A 19,493-nucleotide genomic window follows, 5' to 3' on the forward strand; every position below is an offset into this window, starting at 1 on the left:
GGGGAAAAAATAGTGTTAAAATCCAAAAGGAACATCAGCTTACTTTGCTAGAATGATGAAGAGCACAGTGTGTTTTTCTGCAGGTTTTAAAAAGGAGAGTTTGGGTTAGAAATAGATGAGCCTTTGGAATACCTCAGTCGTCCTGAAGGGGAATTATATGAAAGGTCAATATTTAAAGCATCTTTAATAGGGAAGCTCAAACTCAAAGTTAGATCACAGGTCAAGAATCGTAAGTCTCTTCAACTGACTGTCGATATAAGTACTTGAAACATGAAACCAAACACAACAGTGATGAATGGGGGAGAGGCACACAAATATGTAGTCTCACAACAGTTTTTACAGGGATGACTACCAAATGCTCCAGAAGTTTAATAAAGAAATATTAACCTGAATGAGGTGCGTAGGAGCGTACAGAAAGCAGATGAGAAATAAAATTAAGCAAAACCTAGGAACTGACTAACGTGATCACCTTCTGCAACACAACAGTGGATGATACTGTTTACCTGGACTTCTGCAATGCCTTAGACATTGTTTCCCACAGCCCTCTCCTAGACAAACTGTCAAGACAGATTGGATGGGCGGTCTGTGAGATGGGTAGGAAATTGGCTAACAGGTCACACTCAGAGGGTGGTAATCAACGGTTTTTAGTCAGGTTGGCAGCCTGTCACAAGTGGGGTCCCCCAGGGATCGATACTGGGCCCCACACTGTTCAACATCTTCATAAATGATCTAGATGATGGGATTGAAAGGATTCTCACTAAGTTTGCTGATGACACTGAACTGGGTGGTGACGTGGACATGTCAGAAGGGAGAGCCATCTTCCAGAGAGGCCTGAACAGGCTGGAAGAGTTGGGCTAGCAAGAACAGTATGAAGTTTAACAAAGACAAGTGTAAAGTCCTGTACCTAGGACGACAAAACGAAAGAGCCCAGTACAGGCTAGGCTCTGTATGGCTGGGGAGCAGCCTTGCTGAAAGGGACATGGGCGTCCTGATGGACAACAACCTGAACATGAGTCAGTAGCGTGCTGCTGCAGCAGTAAAGGCAAATCAGGTCCTGGGCTGTATCCACAAGGGTATTACTAGCAGAGAGATAGTGATAGTCCTGCTCTACTCACCACTCATCAGGCTGCACCTGGAATACTGTGCCCAGTTCTGGTCTGCAAAACTCAAAAAAGAGGTGGAAAGACTGGGAAGGGTCCAAAGGAGGGCCGTGAAGGTGATTAAAAGGGCTGGAGGGTTTGTTCTATGAGGAAAGACTGAAGGGAGTGCAGGTTCTTTTCCCCCTGGAGAAGAGAAGGCTCGGGGGGACCTCATCACAGTATTCCAGTACTTAAAGCGTGGCTACAAAGAGGACAGAGGCCCTTTCTTCGCAAGGAGCAACATGGAGAAGACAAGGAGCAATGGGTGCAATTTGCACCAGGAGACGTTTTATTTTGATATAAGGAAGAGATTTTGTACGATGAGAACAATCAATCAGTGGAACAACCTCCCCAGGGACATGGTGGGGTCCTGATTACTGGAGGTTTTCAAGACGCGATTGGACAGGGTGCTAGATAATCTCACATAGGCTCCCTTTCCCATGAAAGGTCAGACCAGATGATCTTCTGAGGTCCCTTCCAACCTGGACTATTCTATAACTCTATGGAAAGCAAATTGGAGAAAGTCTAGGAGAGGAGGAAATGTTGCTTATCATAAAGGAATTTAAATTTGTGTCGTGAACTAGCTGTATCGTGACAGACAATGATCTCTGAAGTGTGAAAGGTGCAGGATATGGTTTTCTGAGTTTGGGCCTCTAATGAAGTTAAGAGGCAGTAATGAAGAACGAGAGAGGGAAAGAAAGGTTATTTTCCTTTTTAAGACGTCTGTTCTGAAGCTTTTGAAATCAGAATGGAAAAATCATCAAAGCGTACCTGACCTCCAAGATACTTTCATTATACGTTGTGTTTTGTTAATACGGTATGTTTGTTAGTAAACATTTGTGGTTAGGACCAGGTACCCAAAATGATTATATATGGGTGATTTTTTCCCTGTAAAATATCTGGCTGGTAACTATTTGCTTTCCTTAATTGGAAAACTCAGTTCCATAAACCCTTTTTGATAATGTAACAGCAGATTAAAAAAAAAAATAAAAAAAGAGGGGGTGTTGTTCATAGGAAAGCATGTGAGGGGAAAAGGAGTTTTCTGTATGGGCTATTTTTTCCAGCAACAACAAATATTAATTTCTCTGATGGTTATTTGGAATGTGCAAAGGAATACAGTGCTCCAAGGGAGACCAACAGCATTCAAGCACAGAAACTGATATGCTGAGGGAAAACGTCTGGGTTTTTTCTTAACAATAACTATAAATATTTGAAGAGTATAAATGCTAAAGCACAGAAGCACAAGGGGAGTAATGTGATGGGATTACTAACGTGAAAATTCAGATTGGCTGAGTATTAGGAAAAAAATGATTGACAGTGAGAATAGATTATGTAGTGGAGCACTTTCCCAAAGGTATTTGTAAAAGCCCTGTCTCAGTCTTCACTGAGATACTTCAGAGTAGATTGTATAAAGAAGCAAAAGCTATTCTGTGGGGAAACATGCTGTTCTTGGAGAGTTGTGCTACAGGACTTAATAGGTTTGCTGCAAGTCATTTCTGTGAATCGTTTAGAGATGTATTACAGATTTTTGCTCATTGAAAGAAGTTCTGTAACATATCCCACATATTTTACTCAGTGGGTCATAGTGAGTTTGTGTTCATCAAAAACTTAGTAAATCAATATCCCATAACAGTATTTTATATACATTATTCATTACACTTTTGTTTCAAAGAAGAGGGGGAAATAGGGAGTGTGAAAAATGTAGGATATTTGTGTTCTGGCAAGGGGAGTGTTTGGGGGGGGGGAATTCTGGAAGTTTACAGACCCAGTGATTTCACTGTGACCTGGATTTCATCCTTTATTCCCATTCTAAGATTTGTAAGTGTTCTGGGTAGTAATATTGAGTTTAAAATGTACAACTTGCAATGATGCAAAGGAAATGAACACAGAAGATTCTAGGAGTATGCTTCCTTAAAGGACTTGACCTTCAGAAAAAGCACTTTGTCTCCCAGATGCTAACAGTATTTCTTCAAGGATTTGTGTATGCTTTGCATAGGCACAAACTGGAACCAACCAAAGGAGACTAGGGAATTTTTGAAGAATTAATTTCTCTCTAGCACACAGGATGTTCTGAATATTTGCCCTTTGAAATACCAGCAGGAAGGACACTCATTTCATACTAAATAGCCCTTGGTCTTCATAAACTTCTGATGGTAGGTCTCCTGCCGTGGAGGCTGGAAGTGATGTGTATTGAGTTATTGATTATATATTACTCTTCTCCATTTTCAAGAAATACCTAAGAGAAAGAAACTAAAAGTACTTCATGGAGATCTTTTGGTCCCTTGATGTGGACTTGAGCAACACCGTTGATCAATCAGTGTGTGCCTATTTGTTGCCATGTCCTTTTTCCTCCTTTTCTTTTTACTGTGCTCATGCAGAGCTTGGAAATGACTGAGAGTTTCCTGAGCCTCTAGGTGGGATGCTTAAAATAATTACTATAAGGAACAGCATGTTCCTTGCCATTCAGGCAATTCTTATGTATAGTGCTTATTTTGTGTTCAAAAGATGGAAAAACAAATTCTAGTCTTCCTCCCTTCTCATCCCATGTGCCCAGTGTGCATATGTTTTTCAGATGATACAAGCTGCAGGTCAGCCACGGCTGCATTCATAAATATTCATACCTATATAGATGGGGGGGGGGAAATAAGTGAAAGGTTAGCATAAATTAAATATTCAGCACAACTCAGCAACATCAGGATTAAAATGGAAATATGCAAGATACAGGAAAAACTGTTCCAAGAAAGTGTTTGAAAAGAAAATCTTTCTTCCTTATTTTTTGGCAATCACTGTATTTGGGAAAAAAAATGAAATATTTTGCTCTATGTGAGATAAGGCAAATTAAAAAGATAGTAAAATGCAGATTGAATTTCAAGAGCTAGCCACTTAACTGACATAAGTAGCCAGAACCTGACAGGAAGATGCTGATGAGTCTTGTTCTTTCAGAATTGTAGAACAGAAATTCTCAAAATGTCATTGTCCTGGACATTAGAAGGCTGCAAACCTTGTTTGAGAGCAATGTTCATATGTGTTTAGATGTTTGCTGCCTAAATTTTTCATTTCTTTAGTCAAGATTCTCTCTCCCTTACTGGAAATATTAATCTTAAGATCATTTGATACAAAACTGTAGTAAGCATTTGGACGATGTCCCTGGCATGTCTTCCACATTAACTAGTAATAAATCATATTAGTGACAGCTGTTTGGTGATGTGTTACACTAACAGAGAGCAACAGAAAGTTCTGTGAGAGCATATTACCGTAATGCATCATCGGAGTCCAAAATGTTTGGTAAAATTGGCCAGTATGAGCCCCTAGATGTCACCTTCCAGGTCCTTACAACCTTTGCTTACAAGACGTACTCATTTACAAAGCGTAGTATGATACTTCAGTTTCTGTAAAACCTCCAGGAGTTACCTGATCTGTTCTGTGCTTTTTCAGCTGAGATTGTTTGCTTTTAGGGACACACACACACAAACTTCACTGAGTTGATCGGAAAACTTCATTACTGTAAAATAGCACTGAATTGTGCTGGCTGTAAACTTTGTGTTTAAGTTCATACCAAAGTTGTCTGTTTGAACAATGCTCTTGTCCATGTATGGCATATGAAGCAATCAGATTTGCCCAGACTTTATTGCCTGTTTCCACATCAGTAGTTGAAACATTTTTGATATGACCATTATGATAAAGTTTTCCTTAGTTTTATTTAGGCAATCTTTGAAAACCTGTAAACCAGCATATACTTTGTCCCTGAAGAATTAAGGAATGTATTCAAGTGAATCCTTTATTCTGAATATATTGATTACTATTATAAAAACAAATAAAAACCTTCCAAGATGGGAGATGGCCCACAGGAGTAAAATTACTTGTGTGTTTGTGTGCACATGTCACTTAACAATTAGCACCTAACACCTTATCCTACCTTTTTCTGGATCTAATCTGATCCAGAGCAGCTGAATCTGGTAAAAGCAGCTGAACTCTGCTGTTTTCATTTCTGTAGTAGAAAACAGATTAACTATAATTGTGATTATTGCTATAGATGATTTGGTCTAGCAGCTGTAACTTCTTTCTTTTCTCAGGATTCTAATAGTGAAAGTAAATAGATTTTTTTTTTTTTTTCCCTGCTTCATGTTTTGGGGAGAATGTAGTATTGATGGTTGCTTGCAGGATTGTATTTTAAAGCTGGATGCCCACACACCCCTGCAGGTAATTTAGGTTTTTTTTTTTAAAAAAAAAAGGAAGAGAGGAGTGAAAATTAAGAATTTGAGGGGTATTTGTGTGTGTCTCCCCCACCCAACCCTCCCTCAAAAAACATTAAAAAGTACTTACTATATTTCTATCAGAAAGTAGTATTTTCTAATATTAGACTTTAAGGGACATAACATTGAAAGAGAATATTTATTTAGGAAATGGTATTCCACAATTCTCTTTTAATTTAGACAGGTTTTAAGACAAGAATTATAACATCCAGTTATTTAAAATATAGCATTTATGCTATAAAATTAATACAGTTATATAAGGAAAAAAAAAAACCAAAACAAACAACTGTTCTCTTTCCAAGACTTATTCCAGGCAATTTCATATACTTAAGAGCTACTGAGGACTGAGATTCTTCTTTGCCATCTAGATGCTGCATGTTTTCTAAGTTTTGACTGGACAACTTGAAAGGAATAATGAGACAAGAATTACTTCTTTACTTTTCAGATGGTAATGATTAAATATGTGCTTTAAAACATTTTAACAAAGATTTGTAAAAGTATGAAAATCTGTATGTCCCTATTAAGCCACTCCTGATATCATCTAATTGTCAAACTAAAAATACAGCTATACTTTGACATTTTCACAATTCTTTCAAGATGTTTAGATGAAGGTTAGATTGATATTTTCCCCAGTTTTTCATAAAAAATGTTTAATATACATTTAACACATTGGGAAGCTATCAAAAGGGTTTGTTTGTTTTTTGTTTTTTTTTTTTTTTTTTTTTTTTAAAAAGCACAAAACAGTTTTTAAGTCAATTATTTATAAATATCTTAGTATTCTAGTATGTTCAGATGGGCATATTCTTTCATTCAAAAGTCCATAGTCATTTTTTCAGGTATTTGCAGCACTGCATATGTATCTAGTCTAAAAAAAAATGCTTATGTTGATATCAACTGAGACCTCTCTTTATTGGTTGTAAGAATTGTAGCCTGTACAAATTTGGTTTGTTTTTTTTAATTATGTGTACAGCTCAGATATCTTCAAAGTTGCAAATAATAAGATTATGCCTATGAAGAGCACAAAGAGCTATAAAGGATATTGAAAGTTCAGTGAGGTTACTTGCATGGGTAAAAGCCTAAGTATTTTGGCTCACCTGTGAACATGCAAATGAAATGATTAGCACATCTGACACCTTAAAGGTTTGTAGAAATACTTCTGTGGTATCCGTGTTTGGGGATTCCATTTTTAGCAATGTCAAGAATTGAAATGCTGATATACTGAAACTGGTAAGAAAACTTCTGATCAGTGTTATTTCAGCTAAAGAGCTATAGCAGAGATGAGCAGGAGCGCATTTTTGGTTACTTTTCCCTAACCAAAAAAAACCCCAAACCACAAAACCCCACAAACAAAAACCAAGGGGGAGGGAAAGAAACCAAAAAACTTGGTACATTAAGATGTTTTGTAAATTGGTCCCAGTTTAGTGATGGTAACCTATGATGTAATTTGTGGTGCCAGTTGTGCAGTTGAAAAAGATAGTGTTTTGCAATCCCTTATTCAGGTATGAAGTAAATGGCAAACTTTAGCTAAGTAATGGTTAAGAACAGATACTCCAAGTTTAAATAAATCACATTCAGTATGCCATCCTCCCTTTTCTTATAAGCTTAGAGGAAGTTATTAGGAAGCATAAAGTTGTCAAGTTTGTCATTCCTGTGAGACAGACTTAGAAATAGCTTGACTTACAGCAAAAATCATACCGTGAGACCACTGTTTCTGTTGAGTCAATGATTATTAATAGGAAGGGTGGCTAAGAATTTTAGTTTCCAAGCTTGTCTTTTGAAAGCATGTTGCCATACTTGGCTAGGGGACTGTGCTGAGAGGTCAAAAATGGAGGAATGTAAAAAATATCCTTCAGTGGGTAACTGGTTATAAATTTTGCCTTTTCTATGGTCAGCTACGTTGTTTGTGTCAAAATGGACTTCAAGAGGAAAAGACGACACTTTAAAATTTTCACTTTAGAACTCTCATCATCTTAAATTGTACTGGTTTGTTTTTAAATATTCTTGCACTGTTTGAAAGAAAGCTTAAAGTTTGAATCAGAAATGAAACAATTCACTGGAAAGAAAGGGAACACCTCTTTAAACAATTTTCTTACAGCTCAATTTTGAAACAATTTTAATCTGATTAACCTAGAACTTCTTTTAAATTTTTAACTTTTTTTTCTGAGAATTTAAGCAAGTATGTAGTATTGTTATGTGCATCCTTTCAGTCATTTGCTTTTCTTAAAGAAATCTGGCTGGATTCTAGTCAGAGGGCCATATTTTCAAAAGAATACTTGAGCGTTGGGTCAAAGTCTTGTATGGATGTTCGTGCATACTGAATATCCCCATGCGCTCTTTGAATGCTATCCGCATTTTTTTTGCTTGAGAACTAAATCTGTCACTTGTACATACAGGTAAGAGCCCTGAAAGGTTCTAAAAAACAAAGTGGCACAAAAAAACCCCAGAGCTCCTGCTTTGAAAATTCTCCTTTTCTTTTTAAGTTGAAACTTTCAGGAGATCCTGGGGGGGATGTTCATGTTTTGTAAAGCAGTCATTTCTGTCATTTATCAGTGGTGGATGTCCACCTGTTAACATATAAAGAACCCTTTACAGAATGGAAGTAAATATAAATGGAAATAGCATGAGCAGGTCAGGTTCTACAAGAGTAAATTATTAACATTACATTTTCTGAAAGCGTCTGCCCTTTTGTTTTCTGCTGGCATCACGTGGGTACGCACAGTAGGATTTGTTCTCATGCCCTGGTATTATTTATTGGTACATATTAAAACTAATACTTCATAGAGATATTTTTTCACAGTATTTTTTTCTGCTTACTAAATATTGTCTTCAAATCTGCTTTTTAATTAGAATGAGACTATTCTGAATTCATTTTCTGCAGAAAGGCAAGTGCTTTTCTTCTTTGTGGGCTACAGTAATCATGAAGCTCATACCACATTGAGTTTTACCTTCTTATGTGTTATCATCTAATGAATTAAAGTTGTTATTAGACACCATCACCAGCTTGATACTTAATTCTGAATCAGTCTTTGTATAGTAGGCTTTCTCACAGTCTTTAACCAGTAAATAGTGGCTTCAGTGGGACTAAGGCCCCACTACAGAGAGCAGAATCTTGAAAATAATTTTGGCAAACTTTCCCAAAGAAAATGCATGGTACAAGTCTGCTTAGTCTTGTTTTGGTTTTTCGAATGGAGTTGTACTGAGGTGAATACAAGCAATAGTTAGTAGTATGGATGTGGCTGCCTAAATTAATTCTTCAGGTTTCATGTATACCCTGTATGATTTTTTTATTTATACATAATTCAGCACATCATACGTGTAGTGCCAATAAAGTATTTTAGCAAAAATAGTCAGAAAATCATTTTTGCCTGCCACTTTTGCCTGAGGAAAAGCTTATTTTCCCCTCACTTTTCTGAAGTAATATTTCAAAACATTTCAAATATGCTTGATATAAAAGGTAGCTTCAAGTTGAAGTGTTTATTTGAAATGAAAAAAAAAAAAAAACCCCAAAACACAAACCCTAAAACATTTAAAGGTGAAAACAAATGTCAGAACATTGCTGAGACATTCAATTGATGTACGCAATGGCATGAGGAAGTGAGAAATGCTTAATTGCGCTGTCTACCCTTTACTAAGATTTAGTACTCTTCATAACTATTTTTCAAATAAACACTGTGAGGTGTATTTATTGTGACAGACACACGTAAGCAAAAATATTGTAGGAAACCTCTAATATTTGCAGAACAGTACACTTTTTAAAGTTTTGCATATGCATTAGGTTACAATAACCAGTAATAGCTTGTGTACAGGTACTTGTTTGTAGTTCATTTTATATGGCAAGCTGCTTTTCTTGAACGCTATTAGAAAAAGTTTGTTGTAGTATTGTATGTTTCTACTGATTATCTGTCAAAAGAATTGATTTTGCTTGAGGCTGAGGACCTCTTAGTACAGAACCAAAAGAGGATTTTATTATCTGACATTCCTTTAGCACTAAGCTGACACCAAAGTCTCAGGCTTGAAGGTCATCCAGCAGAATCAGACCCTTTAATCACCGTACTTAAGTATGCATGCTCTGCTTCGTTCTTTCACTATGAGATGACACATCTTGAAAACCAACTAATACATCCCTGCTCCTTCTCGTTATAATGATGATAATTAATTTGGATTAGTTCAGCAAGTTTAGTTTGGAGGACAGCTTTAACCTCAGTAAAGTTTAGTAACATAAAGATGGCCCATAGGTAGGCTGTGGTTAAAGATGCCTTAAATATAAAAGAGATGCCTTAGAAATATCCCATGAATTAATTCTTTTCTTGAAAATTTATAAATTGCTTTTAGCCACACACGCTGTGCACTACACAAATCAGTGTTTGAGGTGGAAAAGCCCAGCTTTTGCTCTTACTTCTCTGTGCAAGTACTGTTTTTTATCTGTCATTTCAGGAAATACAGGTTGTTTAGAAAAGGAATGTAGGCACAGAATGGAGTGCAAAGGACCGCACTGCCCAGCAGCCTTGAGGTGTACCTCTCTATATCATTGAGAGATGGTGAAGGAAAAGCTGCCTCTGAAAAATATGGCAGCTTGATACCATGTACCTTGTGTTGGAATTACAGTAATAACTTTGCATGCAGAAGTACTACAGAAAACTTAGCTTCTAATTGTCACGGGTATCTGAGAAGGCAAAGATTGTTTCAAAACACTGATGTGAACCATTCCTGAAGTTGCGGTACTGGAAAACAAAAAGGATATGTTAAAAGGATTATAAGGATTCATAAGAAATTGCAGGTGAAGGTAGGGAAGAATTTTCTTGGATGTCTTCCAGGAATGTGTCAGTCACTCCACCAGCAAAAGGAAAGCTAGCAGTGTAGTTAGTGGGTGGGAATTTGATTTTTTTTTTTTTTGAGACTATTTATGTATCACAGTAGGGCAGAATTTAGCCAACAACTGTATAAACTGTCACTACATTAATATCACAAACTGAAATCAGAGAGCTGCCACCCTAGCTAGGTACTGTGCTGGCTCCCAGAATGGGAGAAGGAAAGTTTCTATAGCTTGCCAACCAGTAGCCAACTTCACTGAACAGATAGTCAGCTAACAGAGCTGAAAGGGAAGGATGCTATCTATATGGAGGCTGGCTGTAAATTCATACAATAGGCATGGCATTTCAGCCTGGGATTAGAAGGCTATTTTCCCCTCAGTGGAACAGAAGGTTCTTTCAAACCAGGAATCAGGAAATGGAGCAGATGAGTCCAAATCAGAAAGCAGCCAGAAACACCCACAGCCAAGAGCTAGCTATTCAGCTAGATGTGAGAGTAACCTACACAAGTGGGAGAGAAGGGAAAGAAAAAGCTAGTCAGGTATTTATTATTCTGGAGAAGTAATAAGGCTAAGAGCCGTAAGTTGGCAACTACTGATATACTGATGGGAGAGGCTGAAGGAAGGAAGGAAAACTAGTGAGGGGTGGAATAAATCCCCTTCCTTTCACCAAAGGATATGCAGAATTGATGTTCTGCAGCCTACAGTTGTTTTTTATATGTGTTTTCAAATGTGTTTAATATGGAAAAAAAGATTTGTTAAAATATTTGTAGACATTCAGGGTTACATGTATTGGTGATTGGGTTTTTTTAGCAAGTTTTTGTTAGTTTGTCTTCAGATCACTGACCTCCCAAACTTGGATTCTGTGTTGGGTCCATTTTAGCTTTTCTCTTTAATTTGAGGTTCGTTCTTTTTCTCTTTTTGTGACCACTTACATTTTTTTCCCCATACAACTCCTACACTAATTAAAGGTAGCTCAGTTTTTAAGTACGTCTGCCGCATTTCTTTCAGATGCACTTGAGTTGAGATGTTCCTTAGAACATTCATTTTTACATTATTTTTGCCTTTTCCCATAATTTGCTTCTTAATTTTATGACCCTAGATTTAAAGCTTTAGGTGGTAAAAATTGAAAAAAATCTAGCATATAATGAATGTTATGCTAAAGAAATGAGGCTTGAACCCTACAATAGTAATTACTGCATTCTGCTTTACAGTGCCTCTTTCTTGCAGTCCCTAAAGAGTTCCTGTGTTTGATCTTGGGCAGGAATGGTTAATGGGGAAAGAGGAAAAACAGCATGTTTCTGACTTTTCTGCAGAATTAGTCTTCGGTAACTCTTGCTGCACTGTGAAAGAAAGGGGAGGAAAAAACTGAAATCCAGCACAACAGCTGAGTATCCTGTAGCCCTTTCTTTTCCCAAACAGTCATAGGAGGTACCATATCATTTGTTTTCTTCCTTAGACTTTATATAATGTATTAATTCAAAGCTGCTTTTGCCTCAAATAATACATTTCCTTTTGGTGATTCTAATTTCTCTTGGTTTTGTTTCGTGATTTATGTCTTGGTAAAGGCTTTATTCCTACTTGGGAGCTGATTGAGCTTCTGTGGAACCAATTTGTTCCTAAGTTCTGCAATTTAGATGTTGCCAAGAAATTTCTATGAGTCTTTGCCATGGGAAGTTAAAAAAAAAAAAAAAAGAAAAAAAAGAGAGAGGGGTGGCAGGCGGGGGGGGGGGGGGGGGGAGAAAACTTGAACCCATTTCTTAAAAACAGAAAGCGTAGCAACCACAGTCAGAAACATTTAGCAGTCTGGCAGCTGACAGCAGGACATACAAAGAATAACAAAATAGTCTATTGAAGAGGGGAAAAAAGATCTTCAAAAGACTTGTGTCCACAGCAGGGTGAAAAACATAATAATCCCATTATCAATGTCATTAAAAAAAAGAAAAAGTTGATTTTTTTCTAACTTCTGCTAATATAACATGTTAAATGATATGCCAGTAACCTAGACCATAAAAAGGCTTTCTCTGGCATCCTCTTTAGATGTGTCTATTCAGGCAGTCTAAGTGGGAGAGAAAAGAAACAAACAAACAGTTCAGAGACCAGCATTCGAAACTCCGGCAGAAGAGACCAGTTTGCCTGGGTCAGCTCTCACAACTGTATTACTTCTGCAAATAGGTGACTAATGCATGAAACTGAGGTGACTTTCCCAGTACTGCATAGTGAATCTAAAGAAAAGCAAGTAAGACATTTCTTAGAACAGTGCTCTGTAACATTCACAGTATACCTATTATTTTTACTATGAGTCTGTTAGTACTGTATTAGTTTCTAGAACTGTATGTAATCATTGCCAACTCTTTTTATTGCCTTAGAGTAATTAAGGTATCTTCCCTGTACCAAATTGTGAGCTATTTGTTGTTCGTTTTTGTTTTTGTTTGTTTGTTTTTTTTGCATTCTTTTAACATCATCGTTTGGGGGTAGGACAGTGATGGTTTTCAGCCTACAGTGGACCTTCAGATGGGCCATTGAGTTCTAGTGGAATTCCACATAATTATGCTAATTTTTTTACCCTGTTTTTGGTCCCCATTTGCTTTCCTAGATTTGCAGGGATGTGATAATCAACATTTAAATAGAACATATATTTCTGTGCATTAAGTATGTCTGTTTTCTGTGAATAGAAGTTTTAAAAACGTCTGATGTGCAATGTATCCTGTAATGTTAAGAAAGATGAGTGCAGAAAATGTTCGTGTTGCTTAGTTACAGAAACAATAAACATCACGTATTTATTGCCTCTAGTTAGCCGTTCAGTGTGACACTAAAGCACTAGCCGACTGTATTATCATGGCATAATATATTGTACTTTTATGTTTACCTTGAGACATGGATTGTTCAAGCCCAGCTCTTATTGAGTGTAGCTCTTGACCAGATTGGGTACATTTTACTTTTCTATTTGAATGGCCAATGTGGTCTGTACTCTGTAGTTGCATACTAGAAAGTTGGAATATCATACTCTTTTTTGTCATAGTGGCTTCCATCTTCCTTAAAAAGAAAATGGGGGAGGGGGTTGATGACACCCTATAGGAAACGTGTGTGTAAATATGACTTACTCTGGACAAAGCTCCACTAGATCCGATGCTGGTAACGCAAACTTCAGTCTTCAAGCAAGTTTCTACACTGTGAGGAAATGGTGTATCCATTTTACAGAGAAGCAAAGAAAAGTTCAAGTTCTCTGTGAGGCATTCAGATGCAGGTTAAATCCTGGATTAATGGTCCTGGCTTCTAATAGCAAGAATTATTCTGATGATTCTTTTCTTTCTACCTAGTAGGACAAAGTAGTCTGTAGAGAGTATGTCTGATTTTAAAATATATTTGTTATATCTGAAGCTATAAACAGTAGAACAAAGTATTTGATCATGCTATATGAACAATACGTTAGCCTTGAAAAAGTCCATTTCATATTCTTCAAAAGCCACCCCTGAGAGGGAGCAGGCCTAATATAACCATTTTACTTTTTCAATCATTCACATTCTTTTTTCTCCTATTGGATAACTTGAGCAGTGTTCAGTACTGCGTTGGACTTGGACAATCGAGAGCCTTTCATGTGGGTCTTTTTCCTCTTCTGTCACTGTGGAAGAGCCAAGTCCAATTTTAGTAGAGTGTCTGGAGGGTTGAGTGCGCTCCATTTCCACTCCACGGTTTTGGATGCTCAGAGTGGACAGGAAGAAGAGGCAGGAGAATGTGAAGTTCCCAGATATATATTCCATGGAATCTGTGGCACTGTAGTTAAGACATGCTTTTTTGTAATTTTTTTTTTTTTATTAAGTCAAGCTTTTTTTGAGCTGAAACTTGTGAAGCAGTTTCCCAGACCATATTAATTGATTTAAAATAATGCAGCAAAACGCATGTACTATGGTTTTCTCCAGGTGTTTATGTATCTATACCATGGCACCCTGTCCTGTTGTCCTGAGGCTTACCTCCCCCTCAGTAGGACTCTATAGACACTCATTTTTTTTGGTTTGGTGCTCAAAATGACCCCCTTTCTAAATGCCCCAACACACATGCACAGACCCCCCCCAGGAAAATTAAAACCATTTCATCTGAGGATAAATAAATAGTTTCCTTGGAGATTTCATTATACCTGCTAATTTCTTCTCTGTATTCAGAAAACAATGCTCTTTTATAAAGCTGAGTAATCATAGAGGCTTGAATAGCTGTTGTCATTCATAGTGTGTGCTTTCACATTGTGTCCAAAAATACACCTCATTGCAAACATTTGAACTGAGGCTCCTTAAATTTTGCATAAATAGTCTGTAGTTTATTGTGTTCCTTGATATATTCATTTTGGAGCTTGGAAATGAATTGAGGCATATTAGCAAAATGACAAGCCTCCTGTGAGAAGCTGACATTCATGGATTAGTTCAAAACCATTCAGCAATTCAGCAAATACTAAAAATAATACATGATAACTCTCAATGGTCAGTTTTGCCTTTGGATTTCTGGGGAACGTGATGCCGTATGCACCACGTAGTTCTCAATGAGCATGGAAATTCTAGTGGCTGTTAAAGCAGGCTGATAAAATTGCCTCAGGCTTCACTTACTGTAAGTCCTATTGCTACAGTTTTTGACATCAGTAAGTTATCTCCCGCTGACTTCCCTGTGCAGCATGAAATTGTAGGTTAGCAGCACCTACCTGAGCCATTTTGGATGATACTAGTCTCCATTTTAGAGTATTAAACACCATTGTTTGCACTATGTGATCCAGGTTTCAGGAAAACATGAAAATACTGCTTTATGGTAGCATAAGGATTTATATGATTCACTTTTTGAACAGATTTAGAGACTGGATTCATCCATTCATTCAAATTGCATTTGGAAAATATTTCTTCCTCACCTCCTTATTAAGTAAATAGATAAGCTCTTCAGAGCACTATCATAATGTAGGTGCTCTGAACTCCTGGTTTCTCTTTGATTCTCAAGGAAACCTAGATGCTGCAAATTAAGTTAAGTAGTTAGCTCCTTAAGGATCGTATTTGGTTTTAATAATATAAAGTAATTTGAAAGAAATGCTTCATAGTCATTTAAAGGCTTTTAATCACAGCGATTGAAAGGCTATTGCTAGCAGAGTTGGTCAGTATTCTGAAATATTTGAGTCATGCCATTTCTTTACGTATAGTATTTGATGTACAAAATACAAAAAGGAATCTTTAATGTGGAAAGGGCTGCACTTTGAATTGAAAATGGTCTTGAAATCTAGATCCTTTCACATCTTTCATGGTTTTACATTTCATGGGATAGGGTCAGTAGAAAGAACTGGTAGGGTTTTGTTGATGTTTCTGTTATATTGACTTTTAATTTGACGTTTGAACTGTTGTATATTTAGGATACATCTCTCATATCAACAGGAAATCCCTTGTCTCTCCTTCACCTTTTCTCAAAGTCATTCATACGTTTATACATCGCCAATTTATTCATATATTTTCATTGGCTGCTCTGCTACATTTTTTTGTTGTTGAAGGCACCTGCCATGACAACTGGCAAGTTCTGTAGTGAATACTTAATAGAGTTCATTGCAGACTAGGGCCTTGGCTTGCGATAAATTATATACATGATATATCTTTGGGAAGCATGAATTAATTTTGCTTGTGCTCCAAGATGACCACAGACCACTTTAAAGAGAGTGCTGAGCTTAAGTTAATATTTGCTGTCTCTTAGCTGGACTTATTTGTTAAGACTCAGCACTATAATATTGTAAGTTACCTGGCATGTGGTTGGCCTAGATGGTAGTAAAGGGAGCTCATATCTTGATTGTAAAATTATATATAGGTCTGCCCGTTATCTCCTGGAAAACAAATTTATACCTTACTTTGGATAGCTCGGTTGCAAGTTATGCAGGGAATTGCTAACTGCTCCTTTTTTCTTGGGAGTTTAGGTGACCTTTTGCAGTTTCCAAGAATGAGGTAATTACATATTTTAGAGACTGAGGTCTTCAACCTTACTTAATATTAAGAGGAAAGAATACAGTGAATAGGAGACAAATTCAAGGTGCTCTTCATAGCATGAGACAATTCCCTGAGGGCTGCAGTTCCATGTGCAGGAAAATTTTATCATTGTTGCTCAGGTATGAGAGTGCGAGAGCAATCAAGTTATTAACAGGGCCAGCCCAATAGATGCTAGGAAAGCACATAGCGATGCAAGGATACTGACTGGTACGTTGTGTAGGAGTAAAGGTGAATGTGACTCACATATTTCTCCGTTGCAAATTACCTTCACTTGACTAATTGCAGTTCCATGTCTCTCTTAGAGGGAGAATGTATCGAGTTAACGTTAAAGAACAATATGTTGGGTGTCTTAGATGGAAATAGCGGTGGATAATATAAGACCTACTAAAAGCATGTTTGCCCTTATGTACCCAGAAGGGGAAAAAAAAAAAATAAAATTAGAAGGCAGAATCTTTGGAAAATAATGAGTAAATTATTTGTACCCTAGAGGCTATCAATTCTGAAGCGTATACCTCCAAGTGTTATAAAGCAGAGATTAGTCTCAGAATTATTCCTTCCTGTTCAGTTTTTTCCCAAAATTTAATGACTACTACTTTTTGTGCGCATACTGCTTTTTTCCTTTTTGCTGTGCTTCACTGATGGCTGAGTACATCTTTCATGGATAGGGACAGTAGTAAGAATCTCAGCATAACACCGGGAAATGGTCTTCCAAACACCAGCTGTGTTCAGTTAATAGTCTATAGTTCTTTTCAATTATGGTTTTCAGTTATGGTTCATATATTCCCGTTTTAATACAAATTATCCATGATAATTCAGTTCCAAATTTTCAATTTCCTAAGATTAAAAGAGTAGAAACATCCTAAAACTTAGAACATAAACACTCTAAAACATAGATGTAGACTTAATTTTGTTTCCACACAATGAATGTAGTAAGATGCAATCATTCACATCTCAGTAACTACAAAGATTTAATTGTGGAATATGGAAGTAAGAAATTGTCATATGCAATATTCAGGGATTCCAATAACATTTTAATATTGGTGGCATAGAATTCCCAGTATTTGCCACTCTTATGAAAGTGCTGTAGCAATTTTTCCTTCATATGTTAGCTATTAAGCTGATTAAAGAGCTGGTGATGAGTTATCGAGAAAACTATTGCCAGTATTCCTGTTTGCACTTTGTCCATCAGGTCCTTGAACTGTATTTATTAAAAATTATTGTTTCCGAGTTGGCAAATGACTTCAAAGCCTATAGAGCTGTTTTAGACATCAAGGAAAGCTTAGGTCTCCTTTTGTTTGCTCAGTTTTTCTGAGATAGCTATTAACTACTAATTTTATTATTCAGTCAACCAGCTTTCATTAATATCAGACAACTTGAATTTGTCCATAAACAAGAAATTCTCTTTGTACATTTATTTGTATTGTCCTGGTACCTACCTTTGTTCAGCAGGCAATTAAAGAATATTTTCTCCTTGTGTTCTTTGTTGCCTTAATTACTTTCATTGTCAAGAGCATGATTTAATTCTAATGAGACCCCATTTGTTCCTTTTTTTTATCATATCCTCTAGCCTCTGTTTAATGCTTTTCAGTCTGTTCTAGAAAGGTTGCCCCCTGTAACTCCTTCAAATGAGGTGGAAGCTATCCAAAATCCCTCTTGCCATAGAAAGTGGCCAATGTTTCATGAGGCCAGATATCTCCAAGTAATATTGCCTGCCAGGCTACTGACTTCTTGCTGCATTTTTCTGCCTTTTGGCTTTCTTCACTCTAAAGACAGTCACCCCAGTCCATGTGCTTATTCTCCAGTACTCTTCTAAATTCCTTCACGTAATCTGCAATCTCAGAGGTGTTACAGAAGTATTTGATAAATACAAATATGGATTCTTATTCTCTAAGATTACAAGTTAGTCTGATTCTAGTCACTTCTGATGTGTTGCCTTCTTATAAGTGAAGTCGTGTTCCCTGCTTCTTTCTGGCAGAGTATCGTTTCTGCTGTCAGGAATCCACAGTAAGGTTTATTTGTTGTCTTTGGAGACACAGCTCCAGTGGGAACAGCAGTATTTGTACTGAACTGTGAAATAAAATGGAGAAATAGGCTTATTTATTAGCTTTTAGGACACGTTTTTAATGTAGTAGAATAATTCTGCCATGGCTTATGATGAAATATGCTGGGTGGATAATGATGTAATTTGAAAGAAAACAATTCTTACAGTAAAAAATTGTCAATCTATCAATCATTTCTTTAGCATTGTTATCTTTAAACACCATTTTTTGAATAGCAGCTACCACTTGTGGGGTATGCCATCTTAGATTGTGTGTCTGCTAGTGTTTTGATTTCTAACAGTAGCACAGTTCTGCGCTGCATACCCTGTCTCTTCCACTTGCTGTGTGTCAGTTCATTTTGCAGAGTGGGTTTCATTTGTGTTCAAGCTAGGCTTCAGAGGAAATTAATCCAGAAACTCTACCCTAAGGATTCAGTAAGCACTTTCCCCTGAACAGCTTCAGACTACGTTGTATAGATGGAACACTGGATCAGGGGCCAGACATGATCTAGTCCTGAATGGTATAGAATCTGTAGATTAAGAAGCCTCAGCACAAAGTGCTTTGATTTGCTGAGCTGTTGCTTTTGCTTCAAATTGCTTTCTAATGTAGGCTTAACTTTAGAAAGAGAAGAAGGTTTTAGCTTCTGTCACCATGCATTCATATTCAGCTCTTCAGTGGTATTTTAGCTTGAACATGTCAATATTTTTAATTATTCGATAAATGACAAAATACTTGTGTACACTTTTGCTATTGGGAGCTTCATTTAAGCAGTCCTTATATCCTGGACACCACAGAAATAGCAGCAATTTTAGAATATACCAATAAAGACTAGAACCATGGGAACTGGTTATATCATGACGGGCTTCTCTGGGCAGAGTAAATATGTGACTTGAAGCAAGAATGTTTGCTGTGGAGGTCAGTTGGATTTAAAACTAATATTGCCTTTCATTTTTATCAGAAAAATCTTCTGTCATGGAAAATACATAAGTGGGTTTATTTTTTGTCCAATTGAACGGGCTCAAAGATCGTCCTGTTTTTGTCTGGTTTGAGCAGTATGATACTAGTTTCCCTATTTTACAGCTTCATGAGTACCATTGGATGCTACTATTCCTCAGCCCCAAGGACAAATTGAAAAGATGTTAAATTATAAAGTATCTGACCTTGGTACATTTTCTGTACATGAACAGAAGAGTTAAGACAGTGACAAAGGGTTTAGAGAAAGAAGAACTCCAGTGCTTCTCTAACGTAGCAGAATGGCT

General features: G+C 36.9%; 1 protein-coding gene across 25 annotated transcripts in view; it reads left to right on the forward strand.

The window, feature by feature from the left end:
* NRXN1 (neurexin 1) overlaps positions 1–19,493 on the forward strand; it is a 715,706-nt gene that overhangs the window by 271,653 nt on the left and 424,560 nt on the right. The gene's annotated exons all lie outside the window — the stretch shown is intronic.

Source organism: Haliaeetus albicilla, chromosome 13, assembly GCF_947461875.1.
Source record: "Haliaeetus albicilla chromosome 13, bHalAlb1.1, whole genome shotgun sequence".
Taxonomy (NCBI): Eukaryota; Metazoa; Chordata; class Aves; order Accipitriformes; family Accipitridae; genus Haliaeetus; species Haliaeetus albicilla.